We start from the raw sequence: 16,159 nt of genomic DNA, 5'->3' as shown, positions 1-16,159 counted from the left end.
TGGTCTTCACAGGAGACTGCCCTCTGGGGCTTTCGGTGGGCCTAGCGCCTACACTCTTCCTGAACAGACTCGCTGAGGGAAGGAAGTGGTCTTTTAAAATAGTGGCTTGAGGGGCGCCTGGGTGGCTCAGTGGGTTAAGCCTCTGCCTTTGGTTCAGGTCATGATCTCAGGGTCCTTGGATCAGGCCCCGCATCAGGCTCTCTGCTCAGCGGGGAGCCTGCTTCCCCCCACCCCGCCGCCACCTGTCTTTCTGCCTACTTGTGATCTCTGTCTGTCAAATAAATAAATAAAATCTTAAAAATAAAATAAAATAATAAAATAGTGGCTCGAGGGTGGTCCTGGGCTTGACCCTTTCTGCCCAAGTCCTGGGCCATTCCAGAAATTGCAGCTGGGTCCTCTGCACCCTCATTCCCACGGCGAGACTTCCTCTTGACGGGGTTTGGGAATTACACACACTCTTGCTGGTAAGGGTTCTTGTATCCCCCCAGTTATGTCTGAACTGTCCTGGGAACAGAGAGCTCTCTATCTGCCTGAGTCACCGTTTCATCACTGGATGGCTCTCACGAAGAATTCTGTCCTGTTTCCGTATCCATCGGTCTCACTGTCCTATCTGTCACACCCCACATTAGCGATCACCATACTCCCAGGAGAGCACGTCCTGTGACAGCTAGCAAGCTCACCCAGCTGAGTCTACACATCTATGAGAGACAGAAAAAACACCTTTAAAACCTGGAGTCTGCAGAGGAGGAAAAGCCTAGAGCAGAGACAGCACATTATGGTAACAAAGAATATGCACTTGTAAGCCAGAGAGAACCTGGTTGAAGCCTCAGATCCGCACTTATCAGCTTTGTGACCCCCTCTGAGCCTCAGCTTCCCTTCCTATGAAATGGGCTGAATCACAAGGCCAACTTCATTAGGTGGTTTCACCTTATGAAGGCACACGACATGCAAGGCCGCTCTTACAGCCTCGATAAATATTAGCTACTATTATAAAAATTATTATCAGCCCAAAGTTTATTTTCTGGCTAAATAGTTCAGTTCTCTCTCAATGTTTTTCTCATAGGGCCCAGTTTTGAGCGCTTCCAACACTCCACAGCTCAACCACTCTCTTCTGGAAACATTTATGTTTGTTCTCACCCTTCTGCTTTTCTAAGAGCGTGCTGTTCAGACGGAATACAGGGCCAGGTGGCTTCTGACCCACAGAGAGGAGAGAAAGAGCTTACCTCCTTAGTCTTGGTATTGTCTACACTGAGTCCCTTTGGGCAATTTTCAACATCCTGTACCCACTCACACCACTCACTTTGACTCAGACCCTGGGTCTTTTTCACAGGTCCTGCTGTGAGCCATACGCTTGCTACCCTTCCTGGGTGCAAACAGTTGTTTTTCTCTTTTGGGGGGCTTGGAGATGAGGGGAGACAGGGAGTACTTGTTTAACCTTATCACATTTCTTCAGCTCATCTCTTCAACCTGTCTGGTTTCTGAAGAGTCTAATTCTGCGTGTCATCGTATCGACCCCTCCATCCTCATGCCACTCAGGTCTGAGGGTTGCACCTGGAGGACTCCTCCACAAGCGGCTCATAAAATTCACAGTAAGACCACAGCTCAATATGGAGCCCATGTTCCTCTAAGCTTGGTCTGAGATCCAGGAGCTGCTCAAACACAGAGAATTAGCTTCTGGTCCTGCTCTGTCCCCAGCTGCATGGCCCTTTTTCTCCTTTTGCTTCCTGGGGCTTCTATCACCTTGTCTGTGAAGGGAGGAGATGGGTAAAAGGAGGTCTAAAAAGTCTGCAAACTCTGTACTTTAGATTCAGTGATTCAAAGTCTGCAGGTCCCAGATCACCATGAGGAAGAAAACTCTGGGAATCCAAGTTCTCGCCAGATGCACATTATTCACACAGTGACATAGCCTCAGGGGCTGTCTCTGGGGGGAGGAGGCTGGTGTGGACCGTGGAACCCCACCGTTAAGGCTCCTGGAACCCTGAAACCTGTTCCCTGGCCCTCCTATAGGAAGGAGGCAGGGCAAATGGGGAGAGGAAAATAGTGTTTGAAGGACAGTGGCCTTGAATCAAAGGCAGGAAGTAAAAAGGTGCAGGTTGGGGTCTTTTAGGAGACAACTGGGACAGGTTTGGGGATGTTCGAGCCCAGGGCTGGCAGCTGAGCTCTTTATCTCTGAGCAACATCACAACAGCCTCCCAGCTGCCCCTAGCTCATCTCAAGGGCTCACAACAGGATGCGGTTTGACATTTAGCAGGTCCTGCATCTGGGGGCCTGTGAAAGCCCTCCCCCCCACCCCCCCTTCTGAGCATAATGAAAACCACACTCACCACATCCTGCCCTAACCCCTTCCCTGCCACTCTTTCTGCTGAGCCTCCGGTGAGCACTGTGGCAGTGGAAATAGAAACACAGAGGGAGAGGAAAGGCCCTTTAGAGGGGGATCCAGGCACCTCAGCTCCCCGTGCAGACCACCCCACCCCCAACACAACATCTGCACCTGCTGGAGGTGACCCCGAGATCAGAGGCTGCAGCAGGCACCATGGAGATAGTGAAGAATGAAAACAGCTGCAAACCGCTCTGACCCACTTGGGGTCCCTCTTGGCCCCACATCACTTGAGCAACTCCTTCCTCCCACCTGCTCCCAAAACGTACACCTCCACCGCCTCCCCCCTCCCCTATTGTGCCCTCCTACTTCCTTCCAGTCATCTAATGAGAGGTGCTAATGAGTCACAGGAAATGCAGCCCCAGATAATCAACATGGGCAGTCCCTGGGTATCTGAGCTGGCGTCTATGTGCTGGACTCCCAGAGAGTCCTGCTGAGGCCTGTGAGAACTGTGTGATGGATATTTTCTATCCCAGCTGGCCAAGAGGAGAAGGGAGAACATAATGCAGAGAGAACAGAGAACCAGACAGAGAGAATCCCTTGAAGGAGGAAGTGGGAGATGATAGGCTATGTCACAGGCTAAGTAAGGGTGCTTGGGCTACACTATACTCAACACAAAGCATATCATCCTGGACAAAAATACGAAGCAGCCCATTTTCAGCACCACCAGCTCTCCAACGCTGGGCCCTTCCTGTCTTCCTCAGCTGTGGAGAGCTCCTGGCTCATTCCCTATCAATCCCATGAGTGCCTGAGATCTAGGCAAAACAACTTGAGAGGAGCTCCTTTGGCCCCCAGCACGTGGCTTCTGAATCTTCCACGTGGCAGTGGCCAAGGAATGACGTGCATGGGAACTGTGATCCTGGCATGCCTCCAAAGTCAGCCAAGAATGGGGTCCTGGAAGCTCTCCTATAAAGGAGCCAGATTCATCTGCCCCAGGCACACGTGAGTGTGATGAATTCCTAGCAGCATCTGCCATCCTGAGCTGGTTTCCTTTGTCCCCTGCAATTAAGGTGGTGGCAGATTTCTGGGTCCTGAGACATAGGGAAACCGTTAGGGATTGAGGACTCTTATTCATGAATAAGGGAAGATAACATGGAGGATGTTAACTTGTTTTGAGGAACTTGGATGGCTTTCAAGCCTCCCCTTGACAAGTCTCCCCTTACCTAGTAATGCCCTCCTGTCTCTCTGTCACTCCACTCTGTGCAACGATCAGGGTTGTCCACTCACTGCTTTTCTAGAACTCACAATATTCACTGGGCACTCCATGTTTCTCTTCAAACAGATTCTCCAGCTGAGAATGTCATTTTGCTTGTCTAAATGCTAGCCTCCCGAAAAGCTCACCATCACTAAAACCTCTCCTTTGTGAAGTTTTCCAGAACTTCTGAATATCTTATGGGAATGAAAACCTGTCTTACCTCTCCTACCCCTTGACGAGTAGGGATTACCAGGAACAGCTCTCTGTTCTGGATTCTGAAGCTGCATCAAACCCCACCAGAAGCCACCAGCATGTGTATGCGCTCCACACAGGGTAAAATTTCACCAGCTTGCCATCCAAGAATATTCAGCATTTTTAAATATTTGGTACATAGCCTAAAACTTAATGTTGGTTTTTTTTTTTAATAAGTCTTTCTTTTGGGTGACTTGGGACCGAAATATCTTTGCAAGCTAAAAGAGGAATACAGTATCTGTTGAAAATTGGACCCTGTAACAGGGCTTTCGAACACCAATATCTCATTTAATACACTGAATCCAGTGAGGGAAGTTTGACAGGTGAGGAAAAAGAGAGATGAGATAATTAGCCCAAGGTTAAAACCAACTGGTAAATTTAGATTAAAAAACCAAGGTGCCTTAAAAATACAGACAGAAAAGGTCAGGGAATGAGGAGAGAAGTGAATAAGGAAAGCACAGGACATGTGGGCAGGTAGAATTGTTCACAGGACACTGGTATCTTTGTCAAAAACCACTGACAGGTACAGCCTAAGAAGTAACAAATGTGCCACACCAGTGTCAGAGGTTAATAAGGGGAAACCGGAGGAGCAGAGGGACAAATGGGAGAACTTGCTCCGTTATCCATCCGCTCAATGTTGAGGTGACTCTACGCCTGTTGTAAATCCTGAAGTCCACTAACTGAAAGTAGTCCGGCAGCACTCTTTCAGGGAGAGCTCCGACTCTGCTAATGTTCAACGATCTGCTAACAAACATCAGCCTGAAACGTTTTAAGTGTGAACCAAACTTGAGTTGCAAATGCATCTTTACTTTTGTGGTGGTAGCACTACGGCTTGCCTTCGTAAATTAGTATTTTCACACATAGGGGAGAAAAAAGCCAACCAAGTGCCTTGATGAAGCCACGCTGGGACCACTACGCCCAGCACCATCTTGAGTGCCCTTTGTTTTTCTTTCTGGTCCCTGTGATGGCCCAGAGTGCCCAGCGAGTGCGAGCTGCGTGATACCGAACCAGATCCTCAAGGTACAGCAGGAGCCCTTGGGCGTTTGTAAACACTGTCTTGATCACCATGCATCTGTGTCTCAGATTTCCCTGTGCAGATCGTAAGGAACTGAAAATAAACAAATGTCTGAACTGTCCTAGACGAAGTGATGCCAGAACAGAGTATTTTAAGATTCTTGTGCCCCCTCGTGGAGCACAGAGGACATGAGAAAAGAAAGCTTGTTAAGAATAAGGAGGACGAGGGAGGGATGTGGAAGGAAACTCGGTTGCCAAGGGAACCGAAGCATCTCTTCCCAACCACCCCCAGAAGCCTTTTCCTCTCCTTCATTCTCATCCAAGTAATTTCTCTTTTTTAGGGTTTTACTGTGATACATGTGTGCCCTCATCTTGTTCTCTCTTTTGTATGTCTTTGGTCACCATCTGCTTCTCTGCTCCCTTTTGCTACATGGGAAGGGATGAGACACAGTAGAATACGAATTAAAAAGCCTAAAATCCAAAACAAGAATCACAATCCCTACGTATGGTTTCTGATACTAACAGGAGCTCACTTTCAGTCCGCAAGAGCCTACTTGAACACCTTACCCCTTCCCCGACACAAAGCCTCATCCAAGCTTCCCCAAGACATCTATCTCTGCAGGAAGATCAACAGAAGGAGACTCTCCAGGTGAGGAAAATTAGCCATTGAAATCACCCAAGTGGGCATCCTCGTCCTTGCCCACCTGTCACTACACCACATCCTGCTATTGGCCTTTCCCACCTCTGTCACTCTCCAGTGTGGACAGATAGGAATTTGGGAGAAGAGAGTGTGAGGCAAGGTCCAGCTCACTTTGAGGGTTTAAGTGTAACAGCCCAGGACAGTGCGTTGGGAATTTGACGACGTGTACTCAATTCACAGGTCCGGCACTGAAATATCTTTTTGTTCTCCCTGAGAACTTAGTAAAGTTCTTTCGGAAGAGTCTGGCTTGATTCTGTTGTTCTCACTGTGGCTGATAATCAGGCACCAAAGTATCCTCCACCCAGCCCCAGAGTCAGGGCTGCAGGAGAGGGTGGGGTTTTTGTACAGATGTCTGCCCCACCCACCTCCGTGTGACACTCCAGGCGCAGAGATAGAAGCCAGAGTCACTGAGCAGGAGCTTCTCAGAATTCAGGATGAACTGGCCATCCATGGGCCTGAGTGCTGTGAAGTTCTGCGGTGTCTCACGAACTATCTGGTCAACATTTACGGAGGAGAAGAGCAACTCTGGGGTCCCTCCTGGGAACTGCCGGTACCAATACAGATAAGGGACTGATGTCCCCTTCACGGTGCGTTCCAGGGCAAGCAGGACGCCCACAGGCTGCACGCTGACAGGCGGCTATTGGTGGATGGTCGGAGCTCTGACACCTGAGGGAAGGGTAAAAGGCCATTTAGAGTGAAGAATCCCAGTTAAGCTTGCCTTCCTTCCTGACCCAGGGGTGGCTCAAGTCCTTCCACGGCTCAGGCATATGGGATCCATTGCAGGAAGTAGACTGGGAAGGCAAAGGGTACAGAAGGGCACTGAGCAAGGGGAGACCAAGAGAACAAACTCTTTCCCAGAAGATAAGAGAAAACCAAGACTCAGCATGCCAGCCACTAGGATTAAAGTCCCATATTATACCAGAAAATGGAAGGACTGTACTAAAGGGAGTCATTCCAACAGCTGAGGCTCTCGATAGGTAGGGTTGGCGTGAGGGTGAGGACTTGAGGGGAGGCTTGCCAGAGAGAAGAGCACCCACCTACGAAAATGTCCAGGAGAAGCGCAAGGAGACAGCAGGACATAGTTCAAGCCAACCTCAGCTCAGTCAGTGGGGTTGACACCTTCTCATCTGGGCCAGTGGCTGCAGGCCTCCTGCCTCTTCACATCTGCAGCCACAGAGCAGAGGGATCATCTCCCCTCAAGCTGGGGAGGAAATGAGGCTGGTCCTTTCTTAAGTGTATGATGAATCACTCCATCCTCCCTGGGAACAAGCTTTACCCGGCTGCCTTATCTTCCCTGAAATCCTGCTGAAGTCTTAGTATGTAAATATATCCAATGACGCATTATTTACCGGTAAACAAAAGACGACTCTCTGGCTCCCCCTGGAGACCACTGAGAGTCATCGAAACCAACAGAGAAAGTGACACAGGCTGGATGATGAAAAGGGATTATTTCGGTCTCTGAAGCTAGAAACCAGCTATAGGACATGTCACTTGGGTAGCTGGAAAGGAGATAAAAGTGGATCAGAGCTCAAGAGATTTAGGTCTTCGGGGTATTCAAAGCAAAAAAAGGCTCAGCTCTGTGGGAAGGAAGCCGTTCTGACAGCCAACCAAGGCATCTATATCCTCTTCATCCCTGGCACACAGGATCTGAGACCTGGACAGGCAGAGTCAACTACTGAACTGATCAAAGTTGGACTCTGGGTTCCATGTGCCTCTAATGACCTTCCCACATCTCATTTATGCTCCAAATGCAACATGGGTTAGAGGAAACATCATGGGGACTTAAAATCAAATAGACCTGGGTTCAAATCACAGCTCTACTCCTTGCTGGTTTAGGAAACCCTGATCTTCAGTTTTCTCATCTGTAAGATTAAGAGAAGGATTAGAATACCTCCAAACGGTTGAAAGATGCATGTCGCCTGGTGCAGGCAACACTTACAAGTGTTGGCTGGTTTTTGAACTCGAGGGAGAGCCTGCGCCTGCCACAGCCTGGGAGATTTACAGTGGGATGGGATGGAGGGTGGGGGCTGAAGGAATGACACATGAGAAGCATTGCCAAGCCATCAATTCATAATAACTGAGGATGAGGATTGGCTAAGCAGCTGGTAGAACCTCATTTCTGTTGAAATGAGCCATAAGACCCCACGATGCCTGGAGGACAGCCAATGTGGCCCAGCCAACCTCCTCTTTCCTCTTCCTTTGCCATGCCATGTCCTCTGAAGGATTCATTTTCAAAACAATTATTCTCTTTGGGTTGGCTGTGATGGAGTGCTTTAAGGTGAGTACCTAGGAAAGGAAGTAGTAGAAGTGACCTAACAGGGAGAAGGAACTGGAGGCAAATCAGGCATCTGTGACCCATCACCATTTCATTGGTGTCTAATGACATAATATCTTTGTTATTATTGCCAATGCCTCAGTAACACAATTCAAAGTTAGGGTTGGGGTTCTAGTTTCTAACAGAGTATCAGGTGCAACGCTGTATTTGTGAGAGACTATTGTGGTTTTTTATCCTTCCCATGTTTAATGAATACTTTTATAATATTTAAATAATGGTAAATCAAGTTCTAAGCATAGCGTGCATTCTGTGAACATTTAGAACATATGAAAAATTGCTATCGCCAACTAGTTGTTCACTCTCAGTTTTCAAAAGTCCTTTGAGGGAGCCCAATATAAAAGGTATGCATGTCAGGATTGGAGGGAGTGAGTCCAAGGTGGACACACGCCCACAGGCACACACACAGCCTCTTTTCTCCTTTCCTTTCCCTTTCTGTCCTCCTTCATGCCTGCCCCTGGAATTTTTATTGAGCGAGTGAAGGGAGGGAGACAGGGGGTGGCCACAGATAGATACAGGGTGAAGGAGCGTTCTCGTTGATGAGATCACGTCATCTCTCCATTTGGCTGGCAGGCTTTCCCACCAGCTAAAGATGTGTGGGTCCTGCACAGCCCATGAGAGCTGACGCAACTCATCGCCTGCCTCGGCTCAGTGTCATCACCACGCATGGAGAGCAACGTGGTCTTCCTCCCTAGAGACGGCACAACAGACTGGAGGGCGAACAGACATGTCATCCGGATCTGGGAAGCCAGCTGGCTCCTGACTCTCTCATGATTGTCACAATTCAGTAGCTTGGAGCAACTTCCATATGGCTCATGCCTTAGAAAAATAGCTCCTCACTCTCCGTCCCCATCTGTAATATCGCTTATTCATTCAATTCATTCAAGTCATTCATATACTGAAATGTGGATGAGAATATGATTCCTCTACTCTGTTACAGCTGAGAGAGGAAGCAGACATATCTCTGGCCGGGATGAGGAGGTGCCAGCCAGACCAGCTGAACTGAAGGCTGGCTCGAACCGCGCTCTGCTGTCTCCTTGCCCTTCTGGGCAGTTTTCTTAGGTGGGTGCCCACCTCTCTGGCAAGCCTCCCCTCAAATCCTTTTGTTACCATTTTGGGTTTCTCTCTCCACACTAGATTCTTAATGAATCACTACTGACAGAATAAAGCTTTATACATGAAAAGACTGACAATAAATTTAACTCTTCTCTTTTTAGTTTTAATACTGAAATCTGTGCCTAAATGATGGATTTGGAAAAAGACACTTGCAGGGTCAGTCTATTCCTCTATGAATGAGCTAAAAATTACTTTGACTAAGGGAAAGAGAGGAGAGTGAGCCAAGGAGGGGTTCCTGCATTTCCCTAATCTCTCTTTCTCTGTGTCCTGGCCTCTCCACACTGATCAGGAAAAGAAATGAGAGATAGGTATAGAATCAGAAGCTCAGAGGTTCTTGAAGAGGAGGGTTATGCTAATTTCCAGGGTGAGGAGAACCAGGTCCTGAGTCCATACATGTCACTCACAACAGACCAGTGAGTAGAAATGGCTTTTGTAAGCAGAGTAGTGCGCCTTCCAAATCATCAACATCCTAATTCCCAGAACCTGTGAGTCTGTTGGTTACATAGCAAAGGGGAATTATGGCTGAAGATGGAATTAAGGTTTCTAATACATTTTGTTTAAAATAGGGACTCTATCTTGGATTATCCAGGTGTGTTCAATGTAAGCACAAGAATCCTTAACCATAGAAGGGGAAAACAGAACAGAGTTGGAGAAAGATGTGGTGCCAGAAACAGAGTCACAGAGATGCTGTTTCTGGATTTGAAGGCAGAAGGGGGCCATGAGCCTAGGGGTGTGGATGACCTCCAGCAGCTACAAGAGGCAGAGAAATGGATTCTTTCCTAGAACTTCTAGAAGGGAACATAGCCCAGCTCACACCTTGACATCACCTTAGCAAAATCTGTGTTAAACTTCTGAATTATAGAAGTATAAGATAGTACATGTGTGTTGTTTTAAGCCACTAGGTTTGTAGTAATTTGTTATAGCAGCGATAGAGAACAAACACATGGCTCTACCATGCTTCTTGACAGAGATACCAGAAACAGTCTCTAGGGACCCTCTAGGCACTCAGGATAGATTTGGAATAGCCTTGCTCTCATTCATGTGAAAACAGATGAAGTGAGAGAAGCCATCAAGCCTGCAGAGACCTCCTGGTTGAAATATGAAAGACATGGGGTATCCTGCATAGATCAACAGGGACTGAAGGACAGACATACCAAAGAGGCAGCAGCTGTCAGTGGGGACAGAGGTGAAAAGCAGTATGAATGAGAATTCTGAAGAAAAGATAAACAATGACCAAAGACAAAAATCACTCCCAGACAATGCCTGGACACCTTGTAAACTACCCCCAGAACTTAGCTACCCCCAGGAAGAAAGATAAGGAGAAAAGCACTGTCCCACAAATCTAAGAAACCCCTGAATGTACCATGTGTACCCCAATGGAATGGGAACTTAAAAAATAAAATGATCCTAATTATAGAAAATAAAATTATTTTGCCTACCCAATATCTGAAGCCACAAATTTCATATCCAACTGACATACAAGTTAAATCCAATAGTAAGTAGGACCTATGGAAAACACAAAAATAAGTAAGATGTGATACTTGCTTTCCAATAACTTATTATCCATTGAAGAAAGCAATTGGTGGGAAAATCTTTCAGATAGCAAGGCTAGAGGAGAATGGGAACTTCCACTTCCCGCCATGATGAAGAAACTGGTATCCAGTTAGTCCTCTGTCTTCGTTTCCTTGAGCTGCTGTAACAAAGTACGGCACCCTGTGTGGCTTAAAACAACAGAAATTTATTGTCCCACAGTTCTGGAGTCTAGAAGTCCAAAATGAAGGTGACAGCAGGGCCATGCTCCCTCTGAAACCTGGAGGGGAATCCTTCCTCATCTGTTGCATTTGTTGACTTGCTGGCAGTGTTTGGCACTCCTTGGTTTGTAGCTACAGAACTCCAGTGCTGCCTCGGTCGTCACGTGGTGCTCTCCTCACGTGCTGTCTTCTTACAGGAACACCAGTCCTATCAGATTAGGAGCCCCCGGGACTCCAGTATGACCTCATCCTAACCCAACTAATTAGATCTGCAATGACCCTATGTCCAGTGAAAAGATCTTTCAAAAATCTTGGAAAAACTTTAATAATTCCGCACCAGGAGACACACACTACGAGAAATGTTAAAGATTCTCTTTCAGGCAGGAATTCTTTAAAAAGTCCAGAGGGACTTGGTAAGGCAGTTGTTGGGGAGACATGGGGGGCCATGATATAAAAAGGGGGAAAAAGCTTGGACGGATAGCACTGTCCAACATTATGAACATAAATCTTTCCTCCATGGCCAGATTCAAACTGTCAACAGTTTAACAGCAAAGTGAGGATATTTCTGAATATTTAACAGTTGGGTCTTGTAAGCTGCTATAAGCCAGCTACGGAAGATTACTGATAGAATATTAATAGTAAATATGTGATAAATATAAAAATGACATTTTTAATCTTTAAAATATTTTTCAAAATAGCTGATTTTCTACTTCCAGCCAAAATGAAATGAGGGACAAAATACACAAAACAATTGTGGTTAAGATGTTAGACATCAGGCAAGGAAGGACAGGAAAAGTCAGGTGAGTTTTATAATTGCCCAAGCTGCTCCTTTGAGAGAATTTCCAGGCTGTGGCGCACAGAGGGAAACCCAGGTAGAGACCAGCAAACCCCTTGAGCTGGGAGAGGAGAGATCTGTCCAAAGAGAATTTTAGAAATCTTTAGATCTTTAGTGTTTAGCAGAATGCTGATCAGAGCACGGATGTGAGGAAACTATCTGAGGTTGGAAAAACCACCACCCAAAAAGATTAAAGAGAACGACGACTGGATTTCACATAGGGCCAGAAATAGTGCATATTCTCACCAGACAGACTAAAAAACCTTAAAATTCACAGAGTATTGTGTAGAGTACTCGAAGTGCTTTGCCTCAGAGGGGAAGGGTAATTATCCCTAACCTAAATGTCCGTCTGGTCCCACCTAACAAATATTTAAAGCCAGACACAAAAGGACCGGATTGTTTCCAAGGAAGTTAGCTGTGCTTTAAAATAGAGCCCAAGAATATTTATAGGAGTATAAAAATCCCAACACAAAAGTAAAATTCAGTGTGTGGCATGCCATAAAAAAAATTACCCGGTTTGCAAAAAAGCCGAAAAATACAATTCATAATGGGAGAAAAATGAATACATCAAATCTAACCCAGAACTGACACAGATACGAGAATTACAGGACAAAGACCTTAGCACAGTTATTTTAAGTGTATTCCATATGTCCAAGAGGCTAGAGGAGAAATGTTAAATACAGACACAGAATATATTTTTTAAAAGCCCCAAGTTGAACTTTTAGAGAGGAAAACTACAATGTCTGAAATGGAAAAAAAAAATTACTCTGGATTAGATCCATTCTCTATCAGACAATGCAGGAAAAAACTATTCATGAACTCAAAAGCATAGCATTCAAAACAAACCAGAGTGAAATCCACAGGGAAAAGGAATTTTTGAAAAAGAAACAGATCATCAGTGAGGTATAGGACAACTTCAAATGGCCTAATATACTTGTTGTTGGAGTCCCACAGGAGAAGGAGGGGGATGTAAAAAAGGAAAAATATTAGAGGAAATCATGACTGAAAAATTTCCCCATTTGATAAAACTAAATCCTCAGATCCAAGAATCTTGACAAAACCCAAGCACCACATATACACTCATAAATGCACACAACCCAAAGAATACCGCAATCATATTGCTCAAACTATTGTTGGAGAGATCTTGAATGCTGCCAGAGAATAAAGACATAGTTTGTACAGCAGAATAAGATTAAGGAGGCAGAAGTTTTCTTGACGAACACAACGCAAGTGGGAAGACAGTCAAGCAACACTTTGAGGGTAATAGAAAAATGGTGTCTATCTATAATTCTATATCAAGTGAAAAGCTTTATAGAATTTTTCTTAAATGTGCTTGTTCTTTGGCCAAACGTCCATTCAGGATGACAACTACCTTTTTCCTCCTCTTCCCACAGCCACTCCCCTCCTCATTACTGTCCCAGACCGTTCAGGTCTTGAGGAGCGTAGCCAGCAAAACCAAACTGGATCAGCCCCGTTGGGAAGGCAGTTTCATCATCACCTCATTTTACGTAAGCGTCTTTGTTTCTGAGGTCACCCTCTCTCCCGGCCCTTTCAATGAAAGTGACTCATAAAGTAGACAAAGTAACTGTCTATCTGGGGAGAAGTCTGCTAGTTAGAAAATAAGATTCTTCTCCCTGTTTTTACCTACAAAAATTGGTAAAATTACAAAGATTGTTGGGTTGGGTGGTGATAAGTGTAATTTAGGGCTCAGATCTTGCCGTGACAGTGATCCAATTCAACGAGGGAAAGTCCAAGCAAAAGACTAGAGATTTCATGAGATATCAGGCCTGATTTGGGAGTCCTTGACAGAGACATAAGGATTGAAATGTTTGGAACAGATGAGATCTCCAAAGCAAAGTAAAAGAACAGGGTCCAAAACCAAGAACTGATGAAGATCCACATACTTTTTGGCAAAGGAAGGGAAAAAGCTTGAAAAAGAAAGAAGGTAGTTCTAGAAATAAGAAGAGAAGTGGGGTGGCAGCTGGGAGCTAAGAGGAGATGGTGACCAGAAAGAGAGAGTGAGAATATTTTAAAGGTCATAAAAAGGTCTATAAAATCTGGAGTGAGTGAAATCACTGGTATCCTTGATGGGAGGCAGTGAGAGCTGCGGGTGTGGAGAGCTCCTGTGACAAGTGGGGGGTGGGGTGGAGAGACCAGAGGGGAGTTAAGGGGGGACAGCAGCGTTGACGCAAGTCTTTTTTCCCAAGGCAATTGCAATCTGGGTTGTGTTTGAAAGGCAAGAGGAGGAAATCTGCGAAGACAGGAAAATGAAAGATGCTGAAGGGAGAAGGTAATTGAGAAACAAGGGAAGCAGGAGGAAATTCATTCTTAGGCACCAAGGGAAGGGACCTTCTTCCTCTGAAATAAGAGAAAAGAAATTTTTAAAAAATGTCTCATGGATAAACCTGCAGTGAGGAAGGCCAATAGACTTATTGAAAGGTGCTGACCCTCACGCGTGATCAGTAAAGGCGAATTTAAAAAAACAAACACCTTTTCACTCATCAGATTGACAAAATTAAAAGAATCAATAATCTCTGACATTGGCGAGTGTGTGGGGAAATGCATACTCAGTTTACACATCTAGAATGGAAGTGGCAACAGTCTTTGTGGAGGGTAATTGGGCAATGTTTATTAAAAATGTACGTAACATTTACTGAACAATTCTCTTCTAAGAAACAATTCCATAAAAATACATGTACATGCAGCCAGTCAATTTTGCTAGGATTTATGTTAAGAGCATTGTTTATAAATGTAGGAAACGCATACATACCCATCAGGAAACAGGTGGAAAATAACTATCGATAACATGCCATACTGGGCAGCGGTATTCTTGAATGAAATAAAGCAATTTGTGGTACCACGGAAATATCCCCAAGATATCTGCTGTTTAGTAGAAAAAACCAAGTGGCCAAATAATACGTATAAAGCAGTACGATTTATATCAAAACATATTCACAAACACATACACAAAGCAGTTTACGTGTATGCGTGTGTGCACAAGCACACACATTCATTCTACCAGTCCTCGATGAGTGCCCGCTAACCATTCTCACATGGCTTATTTTAGGAAGGCATGTAAATAAAGAGAGGAAAAAGGGACTAGAAAAATGAAACCAGATTGATACTAATAGTTACTTCTGAAAAGTAAAGAAGCAAAAAATGTCAAGAGAGCCTTTGTGTGATTTGCAGTGTGTGTATTTTTGGAGCTAAATGTATTTATATAACAGTATTGAGTACCATTGACTAACCCAAGTGTCGCTCCCCTTATTTTGAGCAGGTAACTAAATGAATTAAGGTCATTGGGCTTGAGCCCCATCTTCTTTTCTTCAGTCCATGCTGAATGCCTGTTGAGAAAAGCATCTAAAATGGTGCCAGAACCGTTCAGACTCACAGAAAGTCGGGAGATCCATCTGCAAATGTGTTAGTGAAAGAAACAAGGAATGGCATGAGTGAATGATTCAAGACAGAGAGAGAGTATGTGGATTGGAGATGCTGAAGGAAAAGAGGATGAGAATGAACTGTCTTGTAAGATAAAGGCACATTCAGTGCTTGGCCCCAGGGGTGTGCCATCTAAGACTTTGCAGGATTACGTAATCTACGCTCCTACCTGGATGTGGAGTGGGACAGGGGGCTCTGGAGAAAAGAGCATAGATCAGCTACTGGATCACTGTAGGATGAGATACAGGTCGGCAGAGGAACCTAAGCTGTTTCAAGAGGGGTGTGGAGTTCGAATAATGAGGAGCAGAGGAAGGGTAGGAGAAATGCCCCAAGCCCACTCCGTCCGGCCACCACCCTCCCAGCCCCTTCTGCGGTTCCCAGGTTGTGCAGGTATCAGAGAGCTCCCAGCGGGAGAGAGAAGCTGGAGGAGCAGCATTGAAAAGAGGAGAATTAAGACAGGGGTAAAGGTGCCATTTCAAGAAAAAAAGCTGAGAAATAAGGAAACTGTACCACAGAGCAGACACGAGCTTCATAAAGTCAACAGCTACCAAGAGAATAGAGGGTGGGGACCAAGTCACAAGGGCGGCAGTGGTGGAAGTGGGCGCGCTGAGCTCTGGGTGTGGCTCCTGGGATCACGGAAACCCTGGCAGGCGGCAGAAAGGATAGCCATTCAGGGGAAAGTCAGAAGGAGAACGGGGGCATCCAATTGCTGTCACTCCCAGAGCAAGGTGTCCCAAAGAGGGAAAATGAGGCTCTGGATGGGAGAAGCCAACACACATGCACACACACTGCACACCTTCTCTCCTGCACACACCCTAAGATTCCAACGCGATGAGCCCGGTGCTGAGTCACATCAACAGCAACGAGGATCTGACCTGTCGGGGGCGTTTACTCCTGACTGCATTATCAGGAGCAGCGAGGATATGACAAAGCCTCACTCGCAGCTCGGCTTAGAATCTTCCAGGGCTCCGTTCGAAGGTGGGTGCTCCATTATAATGGAGTTTCTCTTGCTGGAGCAAGTTGGAACAGAAGCAAATTGGGAAAATGTTGGGAAAATAAGGAGTTACCAAAGAAAGCGTCTTATGAAAAACAATAAGCTGCATATATAAATTGAAAAGAAATGACAGTGCACCTGGGTGGCTCAGTCAT

This window comes from Enhydra lutris, unplaced genomic scaffold, assembly GCF_002288905.1.
Source record: "Enhydra lutris kenyoni isolate GAN:26980312 unplaced genomic scaffold, ASM228890v2 scaffoldscaffold27, whole genome shotgun sequence".
NCBI classification, from domain to species: Eukaryota; Metazoa; Chordata; class Mammalia; order Carnivora; family Mustelidae; genus Enhydra; species Enhydra lutris.
This window is presented reverse-complemented; position numbering follows the sequence as displayed.